We start from the raw sequence: 14,606 nt of genomic DNA, 5'->3' as shown, positions 1-14,606 counted from the left end.
AGGCTAGTGAAGAAATAATTTTTTTCCAAAGCCTGGGACAGCGTGGGACATAATTCACATTTTTCAGAAACAAAGCACGTGTAAACAACTTCAGTGGAATAACATCGATGACACTACTAGACTTTAAAATGACTTTATTTATAAAATTAACGTTTCACCTATAAATAAAAATTTTGATTATTTTTTTAGGTTTTCAAGATAAATATAGTTAAACGAAAACTTTCTGCTTATTTAAAATCCAAAACTTTGGTTTTAATATCTTGGAGGGAAGAATAAATTTTCGGTATTTATAAATGGTATTAATAAGTTAAAATATTACTTTCCAAAATACAATAACGGTAACAATGGAAGTGATAATAAATATCGTTGTAAATGTCACAAGACTCCCTGGTAATGTGCTAAGAGATCAACAATACAGCTATAAACGTTCGTATAGTTAAATCTGCTATTACAGCACGGATGTAATGCTTTCCCTCTATGTTTAAAATTCCTTTTATTCTGGTATGTTACATTATTATAGTAAATGTCATTATTAGGTTTGTAAATATGATAATATGTAAATGTTATAGTTGCCTTTGTACACGTAGAAATATGTTCACGTTTTAATCTTTAGATTACACACTCGTTTTGAGTAATATCAAACGAAATTAAAAAATTACCAATTGATTAGTTGATAACAGACCCTCTTTATATTATTTAAAAAAGTCACATTTATAACTTTTATTTCAATAGTTACCAGTAGCAATGTTTTTATTGAACTGATTAAATATTTAAAAAGGGAACACCACTTGAGCAGGAATATGTGAAGTCCCGTATTGAATACGGACTTCACATTAAAAATCTAAAAATTGTTAGTGAAACATATAGTGTTATAATAGTCGTAGAAAAGTTAACATTAGTTCAAGCAGATCTCTTTGATTGGTAACCATTTCTCGTCACATAACAAAGGTAAATTTCTAAACTTATTTAGTAAGCACCTGCATTGAAACAGTAATATATTTCCTTATTCGTCGTAATTCACATAAAAGAGTTTTAGATAGTTTATATAGCACGTTTGATTGACAATCTACCATATTGTAATTAATGGTAATCAAAATAGTAGAGATAGAGTGAGTAGCCATTATAAAGGCAACATGAAGTCCTCTCCAGCATCAATACCTAATGTTTTACTCAGTCGCAGCCTAAAATAACCCGTCAGAGCCCAACATGTTTCATCCTTCTGGAGTGGAGATGACTTCATTATACTTTGCACCAAAATGAATTGTTATATTCACTGCTCTGCCTTCTGTGACTACTTCATAAACTGCCACTCACTATTTAACGTCACTCTAATTTAACTATTTAATACGTCATTGAAGGAGGAACAAAGTATTTCTTGCAAATTTAAGTTTTGGAACTAAAATGGAAATTTGACATTCCAGTCTACACATTTAATCTTTTAAACTAAATTTTAAAATAAAAAAATTGTATTGTCAGGAATTTAAACGATTCGTGAATATTTTATTAAAAAGTAAAATAAGCAGTTTAAGAACGTACGAGAAATTATAGTACAGTATGTATGTTATTACTATTGTATTCATAATCAAAATAATTCTGTTTAATAATAATAAAAATTTCTTGCTGTGCATATTTTCTAGGTTTATCATATTATAGGGTAATACATCGTCATAAATAATAGCATGGATTTTTTACAAGAAAATGGTAAGTTCCAATGCCTTGAACTACAAATCTAGTCTGAAATCATTGTGGTTGGATGGATTTACCCAACTAGCTATAAAAAATATTCAATTGAGGAAGCGTTGACTGAAGATACTTTTCAAATGCACAACAATTATCTTGTTGTTTTATAGTTGTTTAAGGGTCTTATTTCAAGATTTACACCCGCTTTCTATACATATGTGCAGTATATATTTCGAGTGTTATTTAGTATAGATGAAGATAATAAAGTTTAAAGGCCAAAGCCTTTTGGCCACAAACAAAGTAAATTTAATTATTTGGGATAGATTTTCTGTAGATGAACTTATCTAACCATTATAGGGAATTAAATATCGTTTTACAGGCCTCTTGGAACATTTGAATAGAGCTCCAAGTTAATAAAATTCCTTTAAAAATTCAATTGTTATTTAAATCAATTTTTCTATACTAATTTAAGAGTAGTGTGGAGACAGGATTTTTCCAAATCATTACCTTAGTTACTATATATATATATATATATATATATAGTTTACTGATGAAATGTTTGTAGTCACATCAGTGTTCCAGAAATAACTAATAAGTTTTCAAAACACAACAACGAGCAACATATAATATGTGTATTTCTGTATTTCTTATAAATCTAACTTATCTCAAATATTATATAAACATGTATATATGGTCGTGACAATGATTCTAATAATAAACCTCTCAAAATCCGTCCCATATAAAATGTAACAGTACAAGATTAAGTGAAAGGTTTGTAATTTCCCATATCACCATAATTTACCCGAGACCTACCGTGGCATAGTATTTTTAAATTCCTTTAGTTCCACACCTTGTCTAATCTACTTCCAGTCTAAGATATTTCTAGTGGCATAGTTAGTGTTGCCTTATTGGCGCAATGACAACTAAACTATACACTCGTACATACTACCTGACCCGGCCACGCTTTACTATGGCGTATTAATATGCGAATAATATTATGTAAAAACTATGCATTATTATATATTGTATAAACTTCAAGTGCAATAAGTAATATATTTTCTTAGATGTACCACGTTAAGCTATAAATTAGATATGTATGTGTATAAGCTGGTATTACTGGTATGAGTGAATTATAAATGTTGAATTTTGAACAAAAGTGTGGCCATTCCAATTGACACTGGTATTAATGATTTTCCATAGTTGATTTTGCCTTGTTTACTGATCATGAAAATGGAAATAAATACACAAGGTCTGAGAAAACTTCTTGTGTAAAAAAACAAGGTGGGTATATGTAACGGTCATTAAATTTATAGGAAAATTATAGTTCATTTTTTAGTATCTGAATTACAGTATTAAAAATTACTGTAATTTTAATATGATTTTTGGAAAAAAGGCATATATTCATATCCTGGACCATTAGAATGTGCTTGTAAAATTTCAATAAATCGTTTAATAATGCACATATTTTTACAATATTTTGAGGATATTGGTCTGGGAAACATACTCCTCCCAAAAAAGTTCAAGGTTGAATCTATTTTGCAATATATATTTGTACATTATGTCAGAATTAGCATACTACTAGAATGAAAAAACACATCTACTTCCGGTAAAAAGAGGAAACCTTACTAAATTTGAATCTTTTTAAAAGCGTCGGTTATGATCGGTTTTGAGTTATATAAGTTTGTGTCCGACTCTAAACTGTATCAGAAAAAATGGTTCGATGAGTTCGTATTAATTTTCTCCGGTTTTAAGACATGGAAAAAAGCATTAACAATGTCAATAGAGCCAAGCAGTTCAAATATCTTACAACAATCAGTTACAGCTTATTTAATTTGATAAAATAATGTTTTTGGGATGTAATTATAGAAATCAACGGATCATTATTAAGGTTGATATCTGTATCTTTCCTTAAACCACTGTTGAAAAATCCCTATCACAATATTAAAGTAGTTCACCTGGCTCGGTACCCTTGTGTGAAAAAGTATCAGGTTGATATATATATATATATATATATATATATATATATATATATATATATATATATATATATATTATATATATATGTCAACCAATTTGTAGAAATTCGGCTGGAAGTGTCATCAGTTGTTTAGTGTCAGTTACATTTGGATCATGAAACATAATTAATTACAGTACGTACAGCAATTACAATATTCCAGATAACTTTTTCGATCACACTTTTAATATGAATCTCACTCATAAATCGACAAACATTTTAGTAACAAATTATCCGAATAGGTCCAGCTTTTCCTTTGAGCTATGATTTTGCTTTTACAAACACATTTAGCTACTCATTATTGTTTAAACCTTTAAATCCCACTAAACTTAATTATACATTTAAAACATTTACAATGCCAACCTGGCTCCACCTTGTACATAAAATGTTATGTATTTACTATGATCCTTAAACGTAAGACGTATATTATGAAATACATTTTAATAAAAATATTCATTATAGTGAATAATATTACATATTTACTGAATTATTTATTAAATTGTTTGAGATATTGACGCTAAAACTAATGGTCCTAAAGCGCAATGATCACTAACTGTTCATGTTGTGAACGAACAGGTGAATATTTTAGGTGCACAAAATGGAACATCATTTAATTATGGGTCTTACACCAGTTAACGAGAATGATGTAAATATCTGAACATAAGTTTAGTAACTAGTCATTAAATTATGAACGATCAACCACGTTTGTGTGTTGTTAGCTCGCTCAGGTTTGGTTCCGCCGTTATTAACGAATTAAATGTTAGATGTTTCCGGCTACAAGCTTAGAAACTGTATTTGAAGTTTATTAAACATTATAGCTAAATCTTTATTTTCTGTATGCTTTTATTAAAGGTTTCCTTGGACCATTCCGTAAATGTTACAATTTGAAGGCCAGTTAAAAAAGGAACGTAGCAGTAAACCACAACATTTGTTACGTTAAAGGCTTTGCTACAACATTTTAAATATATTGATCGTATCTTATAGTACGTGTAGGTAACGGATAAATATAGCCCTTTATTATACTATATGACCAAAGTAAATTACTTCATATAATTTTTACCCTGCGATATTTTAGCTGCCATCATTGTTCCCGATAAGAATAATAGAAAAATATTTGCTATTTCTCAGCAAAATCCTAAGAAATAACATTCACCAACATCGAACTCGACGTTACTTATGTAGAAATAAAATTCTTGTAGATTTTATTTAAAAAACGTACATTTTAGATTCGAAGAATCCATCTTCAAGTACTTGTAGGTTATGGTAAAATCGTCAGATTATTTCTTTTTTAAACGTCGTGTTGCCAGAAAGATGGACGCACTGATAAAAATAAATACTTCCAAGTCCCTTATATACTAAATACGATTCGTATTATGAGAGAATTGGGTCTAAGGAATACCTATTATTGAAACACAGGTTTTCTTCCTGATGTCTGTGTATTACAATTAAATAGGCATTGTGCTGCTGATAAGTGACAGCAAGGACGGTATTTCGTGTAGTTCAAAATGTGTAGTTGTACAGGTGTAATAAGAGAGCGCCACGTTGTCAGGACATTTTTATGTGTTTTATCTCAATGAAACATATCACCGGTGTTCCTAATGTACCACGGTCCAATATTTGTAATTATTATTTGACCTCATTATTGTTTCGTCAACGTATAACAAACAGCGTAATAATAGGAATTATCCTTATTTTGTTAAAAATTTATAGATCATATTTAGTAATTTACTATTTAATTATAATAGTCTTAATACTCTACAGCAAATAATGTTACATAATGTGTACATTTATATAAAATTCTTGATTACTTAAAGTACTGTGGTTCTTTACGGTTTCCTAGAAACATAAATAAAATACTTTTATAAATTATCTTACTCCTAGTAACTAACGCTCTCCTTGTGTTGCAGGTAATGCTGAATAGGTAATATTTGTCTATTTATTTAAAATACACTAGCATTACGTAGGTACTCTTGTAGCCTAAGGAAAATATATTAATTATAGAAACAAATTTTTACCCTAAAATATTATTTGTGCATTTAAAATGTAGAGTACACCTTATAATGCGTTAAAGTTTTAATTACACTCATTTATAAATTCGTAAGGTTAGTACTCATTACTAGATATAATATGTTGTGTTAAATGTATAAAATCCAGTTCGGACCACACTCTAATCCCTCCTGAGATAAGTTTGATAAAGGTCTACAGTAGGTATCAGTGGATCACGAATATAGAAATGTATTTTCAAAGTATCCGTTAATGTATTAGTTGGAGTTTGACTATATTAGTTATTAATGGTTTAAAAACCGCATCGCACGTTTTAAATTAACTGCTAAAAATAGAGGAATACATGTAAAATTAATTAGATTTGCCAATTAAATGTTCGTAACATTCTGCGAGAAATTGTTCATTTCGTGCAAGTCCTGTGCAACGAATACAATCAAAGGTTTTTCATTAATCATATTTGTTGGTAGTCGAATTTTTTGTGTTTTTGTTTCCTCGTATAATATTATGCAAGAATGGGAATTTTGTGTCATGACTTTGAATTCAAAAACAAAGTTGCCAAGTAAACTTTGATTTCTTTTTGGTTTGGTGTACTTGGCCCATTGTTGGTTCTTGTGGAGTATGTGCTAAATAGCTGAGAGATTTTAACTAAGAAATAGAAACTCATCTAAATGTGAAAAGTAATCTTGAAGAAATAGAATATGTAGTTCCTATTTTAAGGTGAAATAAAATAGTACATAAATATGGAGTCGCTATAAAGACAATAAATGGCCATTTTAAAACCCTGTTTATTGAAACGATGCATATCTATGTTTAAGGTAAAAGTACGTCAATCCATAAACTGATCTATTCACTGAGATAACATGCATAATTTAAAGTTTTATTTTTTATCTTCTATTTCTTTCTTGAGATTTTCATAAATTCCATTAGACGCGGTAGACAGAATCGTATTAAAAATAAATGTTGAACTCTTGTCTGCATAAAAAAGAGGAGTCCGGTCAAATTGCTAACGTTTCAATTAGGATGAAAAAAAATTCTGCTGTTAAATTAATCTACAAGCTGAACTGTGGCTGAAATCAATTTCACATTGTTTATTTAGTTCAACTATAACTGCGTTACGGTAAGAAAACTTAAATGTTTCACTGTGCTTAAAGAACGTGTCTAAATGTCGTAATCCACTCTATTGTGCATCTAATCAAACATTTAGAGTACCTCTCTACATAAATTGTGTTATATTTTGTAGCCTGAATGTATACGATTTCACAATTATATAAATAAATCATTAATTAATTTTGTAAAATATTTTTTCAGGCGACCGTGATTCCAGATTCCAGGAAGCAAGCCTGGGAAGGACACTGGAATAAGTGGAAGAGAAACTAGAGCTAAATGTAATATTCACAGTGATATAAACAGTTCCACCATACTTACGTTATGTGCAGAAATATTATATATGTGATATAACGAGCTCAGTAGCAAACCACTGTTTCTTAGTAAAAATGTATCTATTATCTTCTCTTATATTATCAGGAAGAGCATATACCGAAACATGCAGACGGATGTCTTAACAGACAGAGTTTACATTATAACAGAATATTCAAGTTTTGCAAAAAAAAAAAAAAATGTACCTACAAAGTACATCTACCCATCCATCTATTTTAAAAAAAAATAGGATATACCACTTACTGATAAATGAAACGTTTAAATATATATAATGACACTCTGTCAACTCTAGTTCATCCAAAAAGACGTAACCACTAAGTTTATGTATATGTAAGTTTATTAGTAAATACAAGTTTTAGGAGAAGTAACTTTATATGTTATTATTACGTTAACACACACACGCACAAACAAACAAACAAACACACACAAACAAACACACACACACACACACACACACACACACACACATATATATATATATATATACATTAGCATTAACTAATTGTCTAAAAAAATTCAATATTTACTTAATATTTCTCTGATTACAAATATAGTTTCAAACTCCAATGACCTAAATCTTAAGTTTATAAAATTAATTAGTTTATAGAAACGTTTTTGTAACATTCAATGATATGCTTCTTATTCAGTTCCTTTGGGATGATCATGAGGGCTACGAGCAACATACAAGCCGAGGAGTATGAAATATGCAAGTCTCGCAACACCACACAAATGGATACTCGCGTTTGCATATAACCTGAAGGATGTACGTAGTTATATTGTACAGACCTTGTTTTTAAATTTGCTACGTATATTTTTATTTGTTTCTCATCTATTCTATACTATAATATAAAAAATCTAATAGTGTATGTTTGTTACTTAAGCACGATAACAGTACTGCATTAACTTTATTTAAATTTTACATGGATATACTTAGAGTACCAAAATGTCTAGGGTAGAAAGTCCCTGCGGGCTACGCCCCACTGGTTTCCAACTCCCGTAAGAAATTCTTCCAACATATACATGTTATTAAGTTAAAAGACTTATAAATTTACGTTACTGTTTTGTAATGATTTTAAAATTGACATTAATAGCTAATTTTTTTTAAATTTACTTTTAATTACGGTAAATGTTTAAAAATTTAAGTCTTGAATAAATCATTCAAGAATGGATAGATTAAGTTAAATCGTACAAAACTGCATATGCTATTTTTTCCTAAATCGCTTTTGGGCACAAGATAAGAAAATCGTAAGTTCCGTGAAAAATAATCTGTTAAATTGATAATAAAAAAAACTATCAAATGTGCAGCAATAGGTTACTATTTAAAACTTATGATAAAATAAAGGACTGTTATAGAACCCGTATTTTGACAGATGTAGGCTTCTTTAACCTGCTTATGTGTATATCTTCTTTATCAGGGTAAATAAAAACATACTCAGTTATGGCATCAGAAATATATTAACTTGTAACTAAAAAACGACAATTTCTAGAGTGAATTTAAAAATTATATGTACATAGTGTGTACCTCTTTTTAAACGCAAAGATTCGTGTAAAGTCACGGGTAAATACTAGTGTTAATAATATTTTTATATAACATCTACTCTCATATATAACAATAAATTACGTGTATAAAGCTATTGAAAATTAAAAAAATATTGCTTTTTGAAAAGTGTAATTATACGATAAAATTGAGCAATGTTCAAATTTCAAGATGTATTAATAGCTATTCTTTCCGAAATATAATATTTCAGGCCAGTCATGTTGGGTTTGGATGAAAGTCTAGTAGTTGTCGAATGAGTCAACTTTATGGTTTTCATTAAACGCAATGCGTTTTTGTAAAAAAACGTAAATGTATGATTGATTTTAAATTTTGTATGTAAACAAGCATGTTTTTGTAACAGAGTCATATTTTTAACATCATGTGTTACGTACACTACTGTTTTCTTTAATAGAATTTTCTGGATTTGACAAACAAATAACACAAGTTTAATCGCATAAATATATATATATATATATATATATTACTTGTTGAATAAAATCAATATAACAAATGACGTGAAAAACTATACCGTTATTACGTTTTTCAGGACGTGTTTTAGTTACAGTATTTTAGAAGAACATTTACCAACTCCTACAAAGATAGTAAAGTGAAGTTATATTAATGGTTCATTGACGCTGAAAGCTGGAAGTATGCCAACCATTTGTGCTTGATTGTGGCTGGCTGAACTCCAATGGCCAACTTTAGTTATTGTTGTTCTTTGCGCTTAACTGAAGACGTGGTATATTGCTACTGCAAGAACAGCACTTTAAAAACAATGTTTCAAGTAAAATTTTACCAATAAAGTTATAATAAGTTATTTATTAAGTAACGATATTTATTACACAAAATATTTAAATATATAGTCTATTATGATTATGTATATGTTATCAGATAACAAATTTGCTTCTTACACGGAAGTTAATAAGAAGTGCAAAGCTAGGGTTTTTGTCAAACATAAAATATGTATAATTTTCCAAAAATACAAACATAGTGGATAAACACGAATATTTACGTGAAATAAGTATGGCAACTAACACAATAAAAATAACTAAGGATGAAATTAGAAATTTTATCTTATTATCATATTTACACTATAAACAATATATACTGTACTACATAGTGCGTACAAATAAAAGATTTACATGTTTACTTTAACAGTGTATCGTTATGGATGGATTTTATTTTAAATATTGGGGTATTTTAAAAATGTTATTGTTATTTAGCTAGACAATTTTCAATCATATTACATTTGTATCAATAGCAGTGTATTTCGCATACCTAATTTATGAACTTTATTTAAATAATTTTATTTCATCGGCAGTTCCTCTTTAAGAACATGTTGTAGTAGTAAATGTTACTAAATCTTTTCTATTCCTATTAAAATTTATGTATGGTTTCAAAAAAATGTAAAATAATGTAATCTCAAAATTTTCACCTATCCTTGTGGGTAAAACTTTGTATTACTTGCACTCAAAATCTAGAAGTTTCATAGTTCACGCACTAAGTATTTACCACGTATTTACAGTGTAAGCAATTGACACTTATGTTAGCAAGAGACGGTACACAGAGTACAATGTGTTTTACGGCACTTTTAGAAATATAAAGTACTATAACATGCTGTTTAAAATAGTTTAACTCCAAAATATGTATTGACTAAAAGTCCCCGCGGATATAAAGGAAGAAGGAGGACATGAAGAAGAAAAAGGATTCCTACTGAATAACAGCTACGCTATAAGCATTTCCTTTTTACATGGCATGTTAAATATTTTAAAAAAAGTGATGGTGACTAAATGATCTTCTAGTTTTCTAGTAAACTTTAGAATAATTGGACTTGTACTAGACTTGAGCTATATGTTGAGTACTGAATTCAAAGAAGAAAATGTGTTTTTTAAACCTATGAAACACACTAATATCCCTGTAACTTTCCATAATATTCGAGAAAATATTATATTCCAGTAAAAGTGGGCATCTACAGTATCTAAAGTCCTCATACTACGTCTAGAACGACATACGTTAATTATTTGGTTCGTGATTACTTTTATTTGCATATTATTGTTACTACTTGACTATACTAACCTTTTAATGATAATTAAATTTATAGTCTTTGTTACATTGTTGCTAGTCTGATTATAAGCTAGATATACCATGCATGCATTCATTAATTCAATCTATTTATGTTTTCCTTAAAAAAAGAATTGAATTTATAATTAATCCAATGAATTTGATTTTATATGAACTCTACTATATAATATTACAATACTAAAGCCATAGATGTAGTACAAAACCACTTTCCTAAAACTTGGCGCTTACTGTCGCAGTGTCTCATGATCCATGAGCTATGGGAAGCTGGTGTTACCTGTTTCTAAAACATAGTTAAACGTATTGCAATCGATTCTTTAGAGTTTGTTTTATATTTAAGTTTCCTATGTAAAAAGTAGTGCCGCTATATTCATTCACACTACAGCCAAGTATAAAATTGAGTACGTCTAAAGATATTTGATTACTTTGTACAGTTCCTTTCTATTTTTATCGTTTTTTAGGTTTTCAACACTCATAAGAGTGATATATATCAACTTAATGTATGCTATCAATAACAACAAAATTAAAAATAGCTATCAAATTCAAAAATATACACCGAAAACTAATAAAATCTTTAAATTGTATAAACTGAAATCATAATGAAATGGCATTGTTTCCGCTCTCTACCCTCTCCATATCGATTACGATATGCCCACGTACTTTCTTATTTGCGTTCGCCTGTAATTTTGTATATGGGGGAATTTAGGGTTGGACGGCAAATTCTATGGTGACTTCAGGGAAACATAAACATAACTGCGACCTTGTTAACTAGATAGATTCACTATCGCTTTAATATAAATGGTTTGACTATCGCTTTAAACAACAAATTCCATAATCGCAGAAATGGAATTTTGTCATTACCAGGATGAAATGTCTCTCTAAAACCTTAGTCCCGTACATAAATCTATAATAGTTTAAATAGTTAGTTAATTAATTAAAACAAAATTTAAAATATAATTTGTAATATTATGATGAATGACTATACTTAGGAAGTAAGTTTGTATGCATAAAAGTTATAAACCGAATTATTTTAAAGGTCATCAACTTTTTAGGGTAGTTTTTGTATAAAACTATAATTGTATTTTATGACCTTTGCTGTTTAACACATACATCATATTTACAAAATCAGAACGTAAAATCGTATAGTGAAATATAATTTATTTTATTATTAGCCTAAAAGCGTTATTTTACTTATATAACTAAATCTATTTAATAAAAAAACGTAAAGACTGATAGAATCGTAATACGGCCTATCTTTTCTGGTATCTAAGCGAGGAAATAACCCTAAAAACAGAAATATCATGGATTTTTAAGAATATGTATTTTATCTTACAGAAACAATATATACTCTAAATATGAAAACAAGCCTACTAAAAACAAAGTTGTAAGCAAGCTCTTTAAAGTTGTAATCAAATTATCAAATTAAGTATTGTTTTCCTAGTAGAATTGTCAAATATACCATATATTATTATATTGTAACTTCTCTTTGAGGGAGATGTAGCCACATAGCTTAAATATAAACAACAAACATTGGAACGAGATCTAAAGTCAACTACTATATGATGCACATATTTAGGTTTGCACAGTTCAATGTTTTCAAAATATATATTTCAGCATTTTTATTATGTAAAATCCCAAGAACAATAATATTACTAAAGTTTTTCGTTGAGTATGGCTTTAATTTAATTTTCAGAAACCATCCATAGTTATATATTTAAAAAATTGTATAAGGCCTCTATTTTTGTTACACCTAGTACACAAAGTTCCTTAAAAAACATTTAAACAAAACTAACGTATTTCATTTAAAGTGGTCACACTTTTTATTAGAAAACCATAGCTTACATGTCCTAGATATGTAATTATGCTATTAAATGAAACATTTGCTTTATTACAAATTGCATATATTTCTAATATACTACCCAACGCTTAATATCGCATTGCATTTATAATAATCAACTACATATGACACACTGTGATAAATGTCTATATTTTAGCTTGTATGAACACACTGCATATTTACTGATTACGTAGTTTGTTCACTGATAAAAAGCAATATAAGATAAGTGTTCCATATGTTTAAACAGAAATGAGAATAAATATCTAGCTCTTACTATAGTGGGCCTTTATTCCCAGTCTCTTTGGATGAATAATGTACACATTAATCAGTGCACGCTCTCTCACCACTGTATAGTGCAGTGAGGTCATAACCTTGTGTAACAAACCTGGAGCACTAATTTGTATTAGAGATTCCTTCACTTTAAAAATAAGTATCAGAACATATTTCTTAAAACCTTTACTATCATATTTTACAATGTAAAAGTGAATCAACTAAAAATCATTTCCTAAATCCATCATACCGTTTATCTTATTCAGTTCGAAGCAAAAATTATGAAGGTTATAAATGTAAATAGAATGCATTAATAGTAATAAACTTTTTTGATAGAATAGAACCGTTATAGACTTTTAAGGAATTTGCAAAAATGTCACCAATTTAAAGTGCAAGTAGAACAAAGAATGATGATAAAATAGAAGCTTGAAGTAGAACATTAAAGATTACTAATACTTTACGTATATGAGTTTATACGTTTATACGCTTACTCGCTTACATCAATATTTAATATTAACTTACACATCATCCTATATTCATTTAAAGAATTAAATGTTGCAGGTATTATAAAACCCGACATTAAGCATCATATAAGTGTTTTCTTCCTATAAACTAAATGAAACTTGTAAAAGTAAATGAATACAAGATTAGATTTGAAATAAGTGACCCGTTTGATTCAGAAACATCTCGACTGATTTTTAAACGGATTTATTTAAACTGTACATAATCCGTAATTTTTACGATATCTATCTATCTATATATATATATATATATATATATATATATATATATATATAAATTAAACGATCTTAATTAGGAATCATATCGAAAGTTAATAAAATATATTACCCTTTATAAAACTATTACTAACTAGACATAGTTAGCATATCACTGTATGCAGTGAACGCTGTTTCTCTGAATAAGTATGTCTGGACATTAATTAATTCTAGACTTTATAAAGCAGTTATTTTATAAAGCAATAGTTCACAGTACCAGTTTAAACAGAATCTTCACCTTGCCCTTAGAGTATTAAATAAACAGGAAAACAAGTATAAATATAACCGAAGTAATAGTGTAAACATACACAACTACATAAAAGGTTTTTTTATCCGTGAAACGGTAATGAGTCTGACTTTCATTGAGGTTAGTAGAGTCCTTTACAGTGTCTGGGGTATAAAACAAAGTAAGCGATGCTAGTCAAGCAGGGCGAGACGTTCCGCAGGCATTAGTTAACAAAACCCCTGCAGATGGCGTTAGGAAAGCCTGTGTCGCCTAGTAGGCCTACTGTTTATTCTAGCAACTATTTAAGGCGGTCATATGCTTGAAATTCTGTTACGCATGAGGCGATACAAATTATAACTGTTACTTTACAATCCGAATAAAAACAGTGAGGATTATTTGTGTGTAAACATAGCCTTAATTTACTACAAAAGGTTTTGTTAGTTCCTAGTAATTTATAAATAATTAAATAAAGACAATTAAGAATGAGATGCCGTATTATCCCAGAAAGGTACTTAACTTATAGAATTGATCTGGATGTATTGTGTAGTTCATATAACATCTTAATCCTTTCGTTATTAACACAGACAAAGCGTTCATTAATAGCAAGAAAATAACTTAAACGTAAGGAACCTATAAATAGTATGGTTTCAACGTATTAAAAAATAGGTTTAATCGATTATATTCATAGTTGTGAAGCTTGTTCAACTTGGTAAACTATTTTTGAACATTACTTATAATACTTTTAC

Source organism: Homalodisca vitripennis, chromosome 7, assembly GCF_021130785.1.
Source record: "Homalodisca vitripennis isolate AUS2020 chromosome 7, UT_GWSS_2.1, whole genome shotgun sequence".
NCBI classification, from domain to species: Eukaryota; Metazoa; Arthropoda; class Insecta; order Hemiptera; family Cicadellidae; genus Homalodisca; species Homalodisca vitripennis.
This window is presented reverse-complemented; position numbering follows the sequence as displayed.